Here is a 14,910-nt window from a genome sequence, read left to right on the forward strand (position 1 = left end):
GAAGGACACGCTCGGAGCTCCGGCTTTGAGGTCTGTGTCGACGCCGTCGATGCTGGCGGCGCTGCATCTGATGTCGACGTCGATTTACTCTACGTCGACGCCGATCCTCTCGGCGCCGATGCCTGTTCTCTCGACGCCGGCGCCGATTCACTGGATGCCCTCGACACCTTTCGAGGCCGGGGTGTCGGAGGTACCCTGTGGCACGGGGGAACCCCCTAGAAAGGTTCTGGTTAAGAGCAAGCACTCTCGGGTGCCTTCTTTTCACCACCTGGAATATATTTCAGAGGTGGATGAGGATTCTGATGGCCTGGTTCCTAGTCAGGTTCCAGATGAGATGGTCTCGGGCCATTGCCAATTTGACGATTTGAGGCAGTCACTGCATGATGCCAGTGGACTGGACACCTCTCCGGAGGTGGAGTTTTGTAGGCCTGAGCCTGGCTCTCATGCCGATTCCTCGTACCGGCGCCTTATGGCTAGGGTCTCCGAGTACTTGGGATGTCTGGTCCTCCAGGGGAGTTTGTGCAGGATGATCTCACGGACATCCTTGATGTTGGTCCCCCAACTGACCCGGTACTGCCGTTTCATATGGCTCTACAACGAAGGGTGGCGGCGGCTTGGACTGCTCCGGAGAGTCTCCCGGCGGTGGGCAGGTCCTTGTCGCGAAAATACCGTCCAGCCAGTAGCGACCCCTGCTACTTGACCAGGCACCCCACTCCGGAGAGTTTGTTGGTGCAGGCGCCCACGGCCCCAGCAACGTAGGCATCGTACCCTACCATCCCTCCTGATAGGGACGACAAATGTTTTGATGGCTGGGCGAAGAAAGTGTTTTCTTCGGGTGGTATGGCGCTTGAGGCGACCAACTCCATATGTGCCTTGTCTCGTTTCACACACACTCTGTGGAACTGTGTTGCGTTAGCGGCTGAACATATTCCCGAAGGGGACGAACGGAATGGTTTCCTTGCTATGGTCCAGGATGGTAAGGGTGCCATGTGTGAGTCCGTTCCGTCGGGTTTGGACATGGCTGAATGCGTCAGCAGGTCCATGGCGGCGAGCACCGTGATACGCAGGTTTTCGTGGTTGCGGAAGTCGGGGTTTGCTCCTGATGTGCAGTCCCGGCTCCTCAACATGCCCTTTGACTGTGAACACCTTTCTGGCAGCAAGGCTGACGAGAGCCTTGAGAGGTTGCAGACCTCCAAAGCTGCAGCGAAGTCGTTGGGCGCTGCAGTTCGCCAACCTCTGCCTTTTCGTCCTAGGGGACAGCAATGGAGGGGTGGTTCCATTCGCTATTACTCGTCCTTCAGTAAAGCGAGAGGAGCTAGCAGTCAAAGAGGCCAACACAGGGGTACCAGAGGTGGACGACAGGGTACCCGTGGTGCCAAGGCCGCTCGGGCAGTTGCCTCTTTGCCCTCAGGTAACGCCACAGCCGCTACCACTCAGTCATGAGGCCATGTCCCATGGTTCGCCGGTTGGGGGAAGGCTGGCGCAGCATCTTGTAGAGTGGCGTGCCATTACTTCAGATGTGTGGGTTCTGGAGATCATAACCCACGGCTACTGTCTTCCCTTTCGGCAGAGGCCTCACGACAATCCACCAGGGAACCTCTCTTTGAAGAGTCCGGATCCGCTCCGTGCGCAGGAAATTCAAGCCCTGCTGGAGAAAGGCGCCATAGAAATGGTGCCTGTAGCGGAGAGGAACAAGGGATGGTATTCCCCTTATTTTTTTATTTCGAAGAAAGACGGGGGATTGAGACCCATCATGGACTTGCGCGGTTTGAACAAACTCCTCAGGAAGGACAAGTTCAAGATGGTTACTCTCTCTCAAGTCCTCCAGGCCCTTCAGCTTCAGGACTGTTTGGTGTCTCTTGACCTCAAGGATGCTTACTTCCATGTGCCGATCCATCCCAAGCACAAGAAGTACCTGAGGTTCGCTGTTGGCGACTCACACTTTCAGTTTCGGGTCCTGCCATTCGGATTGACCTGCGCCCCGAGGGTTTTCACCAAGCTCATGGTGGTGGTGGCAGCGCATCTCAGGCAAGGGGGGATTCACGTCTACCCCTACCTGGACGATTGGTTGATAAGGGGGAGCTCTCCCGAGCAAGTCCTGGATCATCTGTCCGTCACCTGCCACTCTCTTCACAGGCTGGGCTTCTCCCTCAATTTAAAGAAGTCCCATTTGACGCCAACACAGCAACTCCAGTACATCGGAGCAGTGCTCGACACTTCCCTGGGGCAGTGCTTTCCTCCCCAGGTGAGGGCTCTTCACATTCAGCAGATGGTACACAAGTTTCAGCATGCCCAGACGCTCCCAGCGTTCGAGTTCTTGAGGTTGCTCGGCCTCATGGCATCCTCTCTCTCAAGATGCAATGGTCGCAGTCCTCCGGCAGGATGTCGGACCCGGTTCAGGTGCCACCCTCGGTGGCTCCGGACCTTCTGTGGTGGGCCATCGAAGGCAACTTGATGAAGGGGGCTCTGTTTTGGCTTCCCTGGGCAGGGGTGACGATCGTGATGGATGCATCGCTAACGGGATGGGGAGCTCATGCCAACGAGCTGACAGTCAGCGTTCGTTGGTCTCCGTCGGAGTCCAGACTCCATATCAATCTGTTGGAGCTGAGGGCCGTCAGGCTGCCCTGAAGGCTTTTCTGGCGACTGTGCGAGGAAAGAATGTCCTGATCCTGACGGACAACACAATGGCCACGCACTACCTCAACAAAAAGGGGGGGGCAGGGTCACTTCCTCTGTGCAGGGAGGCGATGCAGCTCGAGTTTTGGGCCATCCAGCAGGAAGTTTCGATCTCGGCAGTTCATCTGGCCGGAGACGAAAACGTGACGGCGGACGCTCTGAGCAGGCAGAGCATGATCTCTCACGAGTGGGAGTTGGCTCAGGAGATTCTCCTGGAGATCTTCGCCCTTTGGGGGACCCCTCAAGTGGATCTCTTCGCCTCCAGTGTCAACCGGAAGTGCGAGAGGTTCTGCTCGAGTGAATTTCCTCCAAAAGGAGCCTTAGGAGACGCGTTTGTGGTGGAGTGGTCATTCCCACTGCTGTACGCGTTTCCTGCAGTCCCTGTCATCCCGCAAGTGCTGCGGAGGTTACGGAAGTTCGGTTCCCGGATGATCCTCATTGCTCCGGCGTGGGCTCGGAGGACGTGGTACCCGGACCTTCTCGACTTGTCCATCTGTCCTCCATGTCGTCTTCCCTACCGAGACGATCTGCTCTCACGGGAGGGGGGTTAGGTTCTCCATCCAGAGGTCAGATCCCTCAACCTTCACGCTTGGCTTCTGAAAGGCTGAGGTATAAGGATTGGGACCTCCCTGAAGACTTGATGGAGGTGTTGCTCTCGGCCCGACGGCCAGCAACAAAGTCTCTGTACCGTTGCCGTTGGCGTAAGTTCTGCGACTGGTGCAGAGTTCAGAATGTGGATCCTTTTGCATGTGACATCCCCATGTTTCGGTCCTTTTTACTTTCTTTGGCCCACAGGGGCTTGCAAGTGGGTACCATTAAAGGTTACCTGGCGGCGCTGTCCATCTTTAAGCGCTCGTCTGAAGAGTGTTCCTACTTTAAAATCCCTTTAATTTCACAGTTTCTGAAAGGGCTCACTAATGTGTTACCTCCATCACCTTTCCTGGTGCCCGGTTGGGATTTAAACCTTGTTCTTAAGTTTCTTATGGGTGCTCCGTTTGAGCCTTTACATTCTTGCCCTTTGAGGCTGTTAACTCTGAAAACTGTGTTTTTAGTTGCGGTTACTTCCACTCGCAGAGTGAGTGAGTTACAGGCACTTTCAGTAAAGCCACCCTTCACTGTATTTCACAAGGACAGGGTTGTCCTTCGAGTTCGTCCTTCTTTTCTTCCGAAGGTGGTTTCGGAATTTCATTTGAGCCAGAAGGTTGTTCTTCCGGCGTTCTATCCTCCTCCACATCCTGATAAGGAAGAGGAGAGGCTCCATAGGCTTGATCCTAGGAGAGCTTTAAGCTTTTATGTTTCACGCATGTCCCGGGTCAGAGTGGACGATCAACTCTTTATTGGTTACGCTGGAATGCGTTTGGGACAAGCGGTGACGAAACAGACTTTGTCTCGCTGGATTATTTTGGCCATCTCGGAGTGTTACCGCTTAGCGGGTAAAGACCCACCGGCTGGCTTGCGGGCCCATTCTACCAGGGGTATGGCTGCATTTACTGCCCTGCAGAGGGGTGTTCCTATTCGCAACATCTGTGATGCAGCCACCTGGGCTTCAGTACATACATTTGTACGTCACTATTCCCTCGATTCCATCCGAGGACAGGATCTGGCCTTTGGCAAGGTGGTCCTTTGCTCTGCTATTTGATTGGCTATTCTAAATTTTGATTCTAAATTCTTTCCCTCCTCCTTGCTCTGGTACTGCTTTGGGAGTCTGTCATAGATATGGACTACGTCGGAGGACCCAATCCCCTCGAAGAACAAGTTACTTTCTTACCTGGTAACGTTCTTTCGATGGGATGGTCGGACGACATATTCCATATCGCTCCCTCCCTACCTCCCCCGCTGCAGAATTTCTTTTGCGATTGCAGCTTACGTTCCGCAAGGCTTTGTGTCTGACTGGCAGTAGACTAATGTCACACGTACTGGGGGGAAAAAACTACAACTGAGGCTACGGGCGTCGTGCGTCCTACTTATCACATCGGATGACGTCGGACGTCGGAGGAGGTCCTCGACGACGGCGCATCGATGCCATCGAAGCAGGACGCAGACGCCGAAAAAAGTTTCCGAAGCAGCACAGCTGTGGTGATTGCCTGTCATAGATATGGAATACGTTGTCGGACCATCCCATCGAAAGAACGTTACCAGGTAAGAAAGTAACTTGTTCTTCTAGTGGCTTGTTGGGTTTTAATTCGACAGTTCACTCCATCAGACGTCATCTTCGGAATGGTGCAGCGTTAAACCCGTGTAGAGCTTCAGGACACAGAAGCAAGACTCTCAAGCTTCAAATTAAAAATTGAAAGCATTTCTATCGAGCAGTTGGAAAATGGGCAAAACCAAAAAAAGAAAACATATCAAATACTCGGTGTAATCAGCTGGGTGGCTGGATTAGTAGGTTATCCTGAATATTGACATCTTGATCCAACATTGGCCAACAAACTGAATTCGAGACAAAATCTTCACCTATCGAACAACTAGCAAACTTCAAGAAGTGGTCAACTGTAATTGAGTGGGAGCTATGCACTGCTGGTGTACAGAGGGGGTTTCTTTCCACACATGAAGCTATGTTTCTAACACGGCAGGACGTTCGAACAGCAGTGCTGTATGCTCTCCCAAAGATCCACAAGAACCAGGAAAATCCACCCGCATGCCCAATCCCTATTTGGGTCCGTTCTAGAGCCTTGTGGCATATATTTAGATTTTTTCTTGCAACCACTGGTCATAGCATCGAGATCTTATCTGAAGGGCACAACCGCCACTATCAACTGGTTAGAGGGTCAACCATATGATTGCACCAATGAGATTTTGGTAACGTTTGACATCACTGTATACCAATATTCCACAGGACGAGGTCATCTGCATTACACTTTATCAGCGCCCACAGCCGCACGTGGTACCCACCACATTTCTAGTTGAATTACTTTGAATAGCTCTTTGTGACTGTTTCTTCTCTTTTGGCAAAGATTTGCATCTCCAATCTAAGGCCACAGCTTTTGCCCCCAGCCTAGCTAATATCTATATGGCTGAATTTGAAAACGTATATATTTTCTCTAACACTCCTTACAGTCGTTGCATTTTGGATTGGAAGCGTTATATCAATGGCATTTTCCTCACTTGGCATGGCAAACCAGATGGGTTACTGTCCTTTGTAGACTGGTTAAACACATGTAACCCTAATCTACATTTAACTCATGAGTGGAATCGAGAGCAAATTCCGTTCTTGGACTTACTGCTCAAGCATGACAAGGACAGAATGTACACATCGCTTTATCGTAAAAACACAGACAGAAACACCAGCTTGCTATTTAGTAGTTAAAAACCTGAGGGCACTTTGTGAAAACCTTCCTTATAGCCAATTGCTTTGGGTCAGGTGTAATTGCACGTTCAAGGACGTTTTTTCAAACCACACGAATGACATGATTTGCAGAGTAGAGCACATATGAAACACGGACTACCCCTTTCTCCTGTATTGCATCAGCTTCTAGACCGCACACTGTGACGTATAGATGACTTATGTAATCATATAACTAACAGACTCAAAACTTTCATGCTTGTGTGCAAGAAATATTTGGTTATTTTATTACACACCAATAGTTTCCTTGTTACAGCATTTCATATATAAAAACATACTTGACAGCATGATAATTACAAAGACACAAAAAACAATTCTTTCAAGGGTTAATATACCAAAAGTATATACAGACTGGCTTTCTCATTGTGCAATCTAGTCACAACTTCTACACAAATATAATAAGGGTTTTCTCCTATAAGTTTACTAATTCAGAACAGATGTTTTTCAGGATGTTGTGTCTAAGCGCTGCATTTCGACCTATAGTCATGGGATAAACCCCATCCTTGAATAAGTTTTCCCGATGTTTTCTAGGAAGCCTTCGTCAGGACAGATGATAGTTTTTTTTATAAGGCTTTTTAGTCTTCTAATTTGCAGACTACAGAACAGGGGCTATTCGTTCAAGCTGTTAAAACACTCGGCCGAATGTGATTCCACCCCAATTCGCAAACTCCTGTTAACATTGCGCAAGAGCCATCAAAAGATGACCGTTTCGTTTGCATGCCAACCTTTTCCCCCCGAAGACCGCACCCATTCAACAACTGGCTAAGAAACATTGGCCCCTTAAATGCAATACTGTGTGCACATCCAAACCGCCTCTGTTTGCTCTCAAGTGGGCCGTAATGTTAGAGACCAGTTGGAATGAACCACAGAGGCCTAAGGCTATTGTGGATCGTTGGAACTTGCTGTCTAAGCCAAGAATGGGCCATTTTCCTTGCGCTCATGTTCAGCATGTGAAACATATCTATCGAGCACTGTGTTTACTCACAATTAAGTTGTATGGCATTTGAGAACACAAACTAACTGCAACACATGCAATGTAATATAAGTCTTCAAATGTCGGCAAGGCATACTTTAGTTTTCAAAAATTGATTAGCAGAGTTTGCTAATTCAAATTTTTTTGATTAGCAAACAGACCCATTTGATTAGCGATTTTGTAATAATATTGTTAATGTCAACAGAAGTTATTTGTAGCCAAGATATGAAATGAGCAACAATACAGCAGTTTTGCGTACCACTGAAATAAGACATTAGTTAGAGGAGACGGGCCTTTTAAATTCTTTAAATTTCAGCCAGACCTGCAGGTCAGGTAACTTAGTTTCCCTATTCAACCTAAGAGAAATGCACTCGACCCATTGCGATAGAGGACAACACATTTAAAATGTGAATTGTGTACAGTGGTGCATTTCACTACACACCCGCCTTGTTTGGCACACTGCAGCCACCCAGAGGCCAGCCATGCACAGTGAAACTTTTGTTTGATATTTACAGCAAAGTAAATGTTACATAAAAGTTTCAAGCATCTCTTGCAAATGCTACTCGCCCTTCATAAAATTTACTTGACTATGCGACTGGGCGAAAGGACTTTGCGAGCCACAGTTCAGTGTCTGTAAATGTAAAAGTTTAGCTGCATGAATGGACACAAATAAATACACATGATAAAAAGGCTCTGAAAAAAGTTTGGCAAGCTGTCTCCTGCAGGTGGTAATATATAATGCAATTATAATCATTAAGCAAAGTGAGCTCTGAGGGCTAACTACAGTGTTTGGTATTGCAATAGATCTGTAGATGTTGAGATTTGATGGAACTACTTTGTGTAAGCATCTAGTTCACTTTTTGTGTTCATTATCTAAGAGGAAAGAAAGCGACTAAGCAGAGTGGATGGCGTAGCAGGCAGAGAACTGAGCAAACTAGATGAAATATTGTAGTTTGTGGTCATCTCAATTTCAGGGTACCTGGCATAAAGCAACTGGGTAATAATATAGAATGTAAGTTAGTATGAGGTTACTCATGGGTTGAGCACCAGTTCCAAGATGTATGCAACCTGCAGGTTACCAAACTAGGTTTGCCATCAAAAGCATGTAATCATGTGATCATGTACATTTTCAAAAGTGTTCACTCGTCAATATGATGCAACTTCCCCAACAAAATGAAATATAGTTGACACAATGACATTTAGATACACTAACCAAAACTTTACTGTAAAGCATGGAGATGGGGCATTGTTTTAAGTATCAATACTCTAATTATGCATTCTGTAACAACCTACATTTTAGGAATGGAATTGCAGAACTGTATTTTTGAAAAAATATTAAGTTGACAGATACTGGTCTTTGCCAGAAAGGATATAGAAAGCTTATTAAAAGTACCATCACAATTATTTCTGGTTTGAAATTATTTGAAAAAGACATTCTCCCACACATGGGTTTGGCACTTAAGAGTCAAGGAGATCATTACTGCGGCACCTTCTCTCCAATAGAACTTCAAGTGAACAGAGGGGGGCAAACGGGCAAGAGGAATGCAGGGCGAGCTGTGCTTTCATTGAAGAGGGCAACTTAAATAGCTATCTTTGCTACACATGTGTCCATTTGTTTAGCAAACTGAAAGATTTGCATAGCAAATTGCTATGCGACACTGCTTATTTTATGTCTTGTGTCTGTGTGCCAAAATCTATGTCGGTATGCCGACTAGAAAGGTGTCAATTTGGATTGGCGAGCACCGATCCCAGATACGAACCGGTTCAGCAGCACCTTTAGTACAGCTTGTTCAAGCCTACGGTCACCAAGATCGGGAACTTCAGTGGATGATTATCAACAGAATATATCGCGATCCCTGTGGGTTTAGTACCCACAACAGATTGTTTCAACTGGAACAAAGGATGAATATTTAGATTAAAATCTCACTTGGATGGTTTGAATGATGACGTAAAGTGGAGTGTGGTGGTCTAATATTTACATATTGCCATGATCCAATTAGCCTATGCAATCTGTGTCTTTTTGATGCTACTTGTAGAGCTTTATTTCTATAAGCACACATGTCCTTAACCTGCAGCTTTATTTAATTCTTTCCTTAAGCACCTACGCCCTTGGCCTGCTGGTCAAGTGTGGGACACGTCAGACATGTGTGCGGTTGATGCTCGTTTTCTGCATTTGCATCACTAATGTCTGTACTTTGTCCGTTTTAGCCATTTTGGGGGCACCTTTTATTGTGTGCCACCAAGTTCAGAATGTTTGCGCATCATTTAGTTCAAGATCCTTTCTTCTGCAATTGAAGGTTTTGGTCCAAGTTTTTACAGTAGAGGCGAGCATTCAAACCCCTCTTCAAGATGGCTGAGCGCTTTCATTAGTTCTGTGCCAGCCTTTGTTATGCCCGGATCACGTGACACATTTGTGATGTCACATGTGCTTCCTGGTCCAAGATATACCCACGATAATGCAGTTGCTCCAGTGCCCTGGCACGCTATTGGGTCCATGTTGGCACATAAAATCCAGGCAAGCTAGCACTCTGTATTGCAGTGGCCCGCATTAACACACGGTTGGCTTGCACTTATTGTATCTTGGCTGTAGTGTACATGTCATGTACTTTCTGTATAGTTGCTTGATGCTTCACTTTACTTGAAGCGAGAATGGTCCACTGTTACACTATAATGCTCTTCTTTATGGAACATGGATAACAGGTTAGTGTTTGCACACAGACAGTCTTGCATTGGTTTTACTTTTTAAAGCATTTTTTCTATCTCTGTTGATTTGTCTTTGGTCTTTTCTCATACTAGCAGCCTGTCATATTGATGGTTTTTCGTGTGTAGCATTGCCTATATATGCTTGGGTTAAATATACAAGTGTGTGACCAGCTTATTTGGTGTGCTTGTAGATTATCCATGATGTGAAGTGGGGGCAAAAGACGGCAGGAAAGAATTCTTGGCAACAAAATACTCGCTAAAAGCAATCTCTGGACCCTGCTGGTATGTTTTGCATCTCTATGTGGAATTAGGTTTATTTTGCTGTAGTTTACCATCAATACAACAATGTACATTATTTTTTATTCTACATTTTTTTGTTTTTCCAGAAATATAGCATTGCCAGCATTAGCTTTGCTAACATCTTGGTTTGCCCTGAGGAAGGCTTGGCCGTGGAAATCTTTTTGGCTGTATTTAGCCGAAACTCAAGTTGCCCGTTTGCTTGTAACAATTGGGCTAGATGTGATGTTGGTAGTGACTGACACCCGTTGGTGTAGATCCAACACACAAGTGTGGCTCAAGGTGTAATTCTTGTTAGGTTCTTGTCCCATCTTCGGGACTTACTATCCCTTGCTCTATCTTTTCCTTATTTCTCGGTGTCTAGCGTCTTACTGGTGGTGGACATTTTCCTCGGTGCTTTCTTTGGTTGGGGCACTGATTTTGTCTGTTTAGTACTACATAGGTTTCCTTGTGTAAACTCCATTAATTTATTTGGGTTGTTTTGTTTCTACATTTTGATCATATCTCATAAGCAAATAAAATTAGATTTTTTGTTTTCCATTCTATGCTTAACTGTTTTTCTATTGATGATGTTGTGATTCGCTTCTCTTATAATTTTGCTAGGAGTAGCTTCAGCTTTACTTTCGGACCTGGCTTTATCACATTAGATCTGTTTTGTTGATACCACTTTATCCAGTTTCATGCAGAAATAGCACTGTGGCTTTTGTGTAGGTAGCTGTACGAACTGATACATTTAGTGGTTTTGGTGCAGTTGTTGAACCACCCAGTCCACCCACTACAGATCATGCCACCACGACCCAATCTGTGTCCTTTTGTAAGGCTGACTGTCAGCTGACTGATATGATGCTTTATGTCTTATGAACGATATACTTCTCGTCAACCAGGGTGTTCTGCCACTTCTCATCTTGTTCGGCTTACCTCTCACCCAGTGGCCACCAGCTTTCAGTTGTATAGCATTTGGCATTCTGCCTCCATGCAGGTTGCCTATTCCCTTCTTTGTTTCTGCTTTCTCCACGGCCAACACCTCGTTGACCTGCGAGACGTCCTTGTGCGTTCCCTTTAACCACACCCTCTACGTCTCTTGCTTGAGCTTCTCTGGCCTGCCTTTGGGTGTTCTCTCAGCTTCGATCTCTCTCCGATTCTCAAATTTCTTTTTTTTTTTTCTCTCCACCTTGACTGCTCTCTCTGGTTCTCGCTCTAATACACTCTTCTGTATCCTTCCTGGTGCCCTTCCACCTTTATTTGTTTCTGATGTCCTGATATAGTCGGGTCTGCCCCTGACGTAACATCCATTCCATTGACTACAGCTATTCTGGTGTTTTTTCCACTTGCTTGTAGAGTTTTCTGGCGCTTCTTCATCTCAGTACCTAAACCATCAGTGTAGTTTGATGTTTCACTGTAACACATGGCTTTAGACATGAGTTTAGACCCATAATGCTCAGGTCCTACTGTCAGCCTATCGGGTTGGGGCTTAAAGAGGCTGTGCCTCCAAATCAGGTCCTTACCCCCAATAAAGGAGTCCCTCTCCATGAGATCCTTTCGCATATTATCATTCCTACGGGGACTATTGGTTAGCGGCCTCACCTCCCTAGCCTCATGGAAAGTGGTTCTCCCCTGGGGCGAAGGGACACCATCTGAAGGATTGTCACACTGTCCACAGGCTGTAGCAGGCAGCATTCCCTAGCCCCCACAGTCTCCCCAACCTCCCCTCCCATCCTAAAACGGGGGGCATTGTAATACTTCACTGTATATGATTTGTTTTCACTCAACTGTAAGAGAAGAGGATTTGCTTTCTCACTCAACTACAGTTGACCACTTCTTGAAGTTTGCTAGTTGATGGACAGGTGAAGCTTTTGACTCCGCTTCGGTTTGCTGGGTGATGTCGGATCAAGATGTCAATAGTCAGGATAACCTGCTAATCCAGCCACGCAGCTGATTACACTGAGTATTTGATATGTTTCTTTTTTAGTTTTGCCCTTTTTCCAACTGCTTGATGGAAATGCTCTCAATTTTTAATTTGAAGCTTCAGAGTCTTCCTTTTGGGCCCTAAAGTTCTACACGGGTTTAACACTGCAGCACTCTGAAGATGTCTGATGGAGTGAACTTTTGAATTGGAATCCGTTTAGCCACTAGAATATCCCTTTGCTATCTCGTGATGTACAATCTGGATCTGTGAATAATTAGCACTGGGAATCTAAATTCAGAATCCTGCTAATCTTCTCAACTTTGTATCGGTCGTCTAGCAAATTCAGGCCAGATTGGGATTCGTCCAAGTCTGAAAATCACAATCCAGATATTGTACCTGGAGGAGCAATCAAAATTGGGTTGTGTCAGGGTCCAACTGTTCAATTGTTTTTTCTGTAGGTTTTGGGATTCTAGTACCTGTCCTTCTGTGTTGTTGGGGGCAGCGAACCAGCGGGCATTCAGTAAGTCCTCTGATGGCTTTAGACCAGTGATGAGAAAGTCTGACAAAAGGACCAATATGTGGCTGTGGAGATTCTGGTTGTGTGCACTTGGTGGGGGTGGTGATCAAAGAGGGTATACCAGTTGTGCTTAGGGTGCATGGTTTATGGGAGTGCGTCCAGGATTAGTCACACCTGTATTGGACATCATAAATACCGTGTTACCCACTTCAGCAGGGAAGATCCTGAGAAGTGCACTATAGTGTTAGTCAACATTCTTATGGGTAAACTCCAAAGATATCCAGGAAGTTGTTGTGCTGTTATCCTCTCTAATCCTATAAAGTGCCTTTGTGTAGATCTGTTTTGCAAAACCAGCATGCATTCATATCCCTTTGGCATGCACTGGTGTATTGCGTAGTTTAATTTCTTAGTGGCACTACCTGCTTTTTTGAACTGGGGATGGGTTAGGGTTTTGTCCTCCCAGGTTTCTTGCATTCCCTCCACTCTCTGGATTACACTCCCAGTGTGGAGGACTGGGATCATTATTACTAGACTGTTATAATGCTTCAGTACTTGCCTCATAGGGTGGCCAGGCAATATTTCAAAAGGTGTATTAGTTCAGTAGCTATGAACATTTACATACATTCATGCATGCAAATGTTATTTAGGAAACACGGATTCTACTAAAATAAGGAACATACAATTAATTATCTATAGTTGATTTATTTTTCAGCAAAGGTCCATGTTGTCTTCTTCTCCAAAGGTATTTCAAGGTACATTAAGGTCTTTTGGGGAGATCATGTCAATATTGAATCACTTTATTCAAGAGCAGCATGTTATTTTGGATTTTTGGGGTTGATATAATTAATGGTCATACTCACAAACACACACACCTTCCTGACTCCGTTTCCGATACCTTATCCTTCTGGAGAAAACACAGTTGTGTTTCTGGACCTCTAAGGCAGATCGCATGAATTGATTATGATTGGGGCGAGTTGGATCTAACAGACAGTCCTTGGGGCAAAAAGTAGTCTGGATACTGCTACATGACGTTCTCTGTGGGGCCGCTAGCCCAGACAGGTCTGATGCGCGTTACTTTACTTTTTAGCACCTGCACATTTGGTCATCTTTGGAGAACAAGAGCAGAGCATCCAGGGAAATAAACTCATGGTGGGGTGGGGGTGTGTACATCATATGTCTTCACGCGTTCATCCATCCTGGCGTAGTTCCGTCTCTCCTGGAGCTCTAGCCCATTCAGGGGATCATCCTTGGCTCTCCCGGTGGCTCGCCATGCCTGGATTGTCAGTTTCAATAGGATGAGAAGAGGAACCCTCCCCACCTTAGCAGAGCATGGGGGCTGGGACCTCCAAAATGAGGAAGCCTACAGCCAAAGAATTTGCACTGGCCCTTGCCTTGTGATTCAGGAGCATAGAGGAAAGACTTTTCTCTGCCACACACTGTGTTTTTTGCTCTCCTGGTCAGGCCTCAACTACTTCTGTTACTGCATGATATGATAGGTTATTTTATAACGCGCTTAATACCAAGAGGTTTCTAAGTGCGGACCGGGGAACGAACCAGTGTTGCTCTGTGTCATTTTGCTTCCAAGGCAAGCATGTTGCCCCTAAGCTATCCTCTTCTGCAAGGTTGGTCCACTGTACCTACCTTCTCAAACAGACTGGGCAGTTGCTGTGGGTGTGACATCACACCCATACCTTCTTTTGCAGGAGCCAGGAAGACACAATTAGCAGTTTGCTCGTCGGATTCTTTTATGTCTTTAACCAGAGCCCTTCAAATACATCAAACACAATTCACCCCTTTAGTAACTCTTGAAGGGGGAAGTGTGGTTACACACCATGTAAACTCTCACAAGTGGCATCCAGACTATCCCCGCGGATGCTGCTGCTGCTGCAACCTCAAGCGGGTCCTGTGCAGAAGGGACTAAATCCGCACCCTTCTGGTGAATTCCGCAGAAACGAGGCCACTGCGATGTACCCCCACGCTGCTGTTGGCTGGGGATCTGCTGACCTCACATGTACCCAGCCCAAACCATCTGGCCGCAGTTCCCTAATTTAGAATGTCTCTGCATTTCCCTGATTGATTGGGCTTGTGACAAAGGGGAGCTAGCAAAGTACGTTATTTATAGAAAATTGCGCGTGCCTATATTTATAATCTAGCATGCATATTTATTTCTTAAAATAAACTCTGTTGTCCTATGCGCCCTGTTGGTGTGTCGAAGTTGGATTTCTCTCAATCCGTGACAGCCAGTATTTGAAGCACACTTTGTAAGGCTTGCCTGGGTTTATCACAGGGCTGACCGACACATTCAGCACCAGGTAGCCCGTGCGCAGGAAGCCATTTTGAAAGTAACATTCCGAATACTATTTTGCCTTGTCTTGTCTGTGAGTGGAGTGATGAGGCGAGTGACATGGTAGAGTGGTGCAGTGTAGAATTCTGAGTGCTCTCTTAAGAGTAAGTTGGCTCCTGGCGTTGGGTGGTGGTGGATGATGATGCGGGTG

At 46.4% G+C, this 14,910-nt stretch overlaps 1 protein-coding gene across 5 annotated transcripts in view; it reads left to right on the forward strand.

Moving 5' to 3' along the window:
* The window catches only part of SLC25A22 (solute carrier family 25 member 22), a 524,223-nt gene that overhangs the window by 60,640 nt on the left and 448,673 nt on the right, over positions 1 to 14,910 (forward strand). The window contains exon 2 of one of the 5 annotated variants that reach the window (XM_069624030.1): positions 9,887 to 9,977. The exons of the other annotated variants lie outside the window; for them this stretch is intronic. The gene's annotated coding sequence lies outside the window, so the exon portion shown is untranslated. The remainder of the gene's footprint in view (positions 1 to 9,886; positions 9,978 to 14,910) is intronic. 5 annotated transcript variants of the gene reach the window in all.

The sequence above is a fragment of the Ambystoma mexicanum genome, chromosome 11 (assembly GCF_040938575.1).
Source record: "Ambystoma mexicanum isolate Mex_15411 chromosome 11, UKY_AmexF1_1, whole genome shotgun sequence".
Taxonomy (NCBI): domain Eukaryota; kingdom Metazoa; phylum Chordata; class Amphibia; order Caudata; family Ambystomatidae; genus Ambystoma; species Ambystoma mexicanum.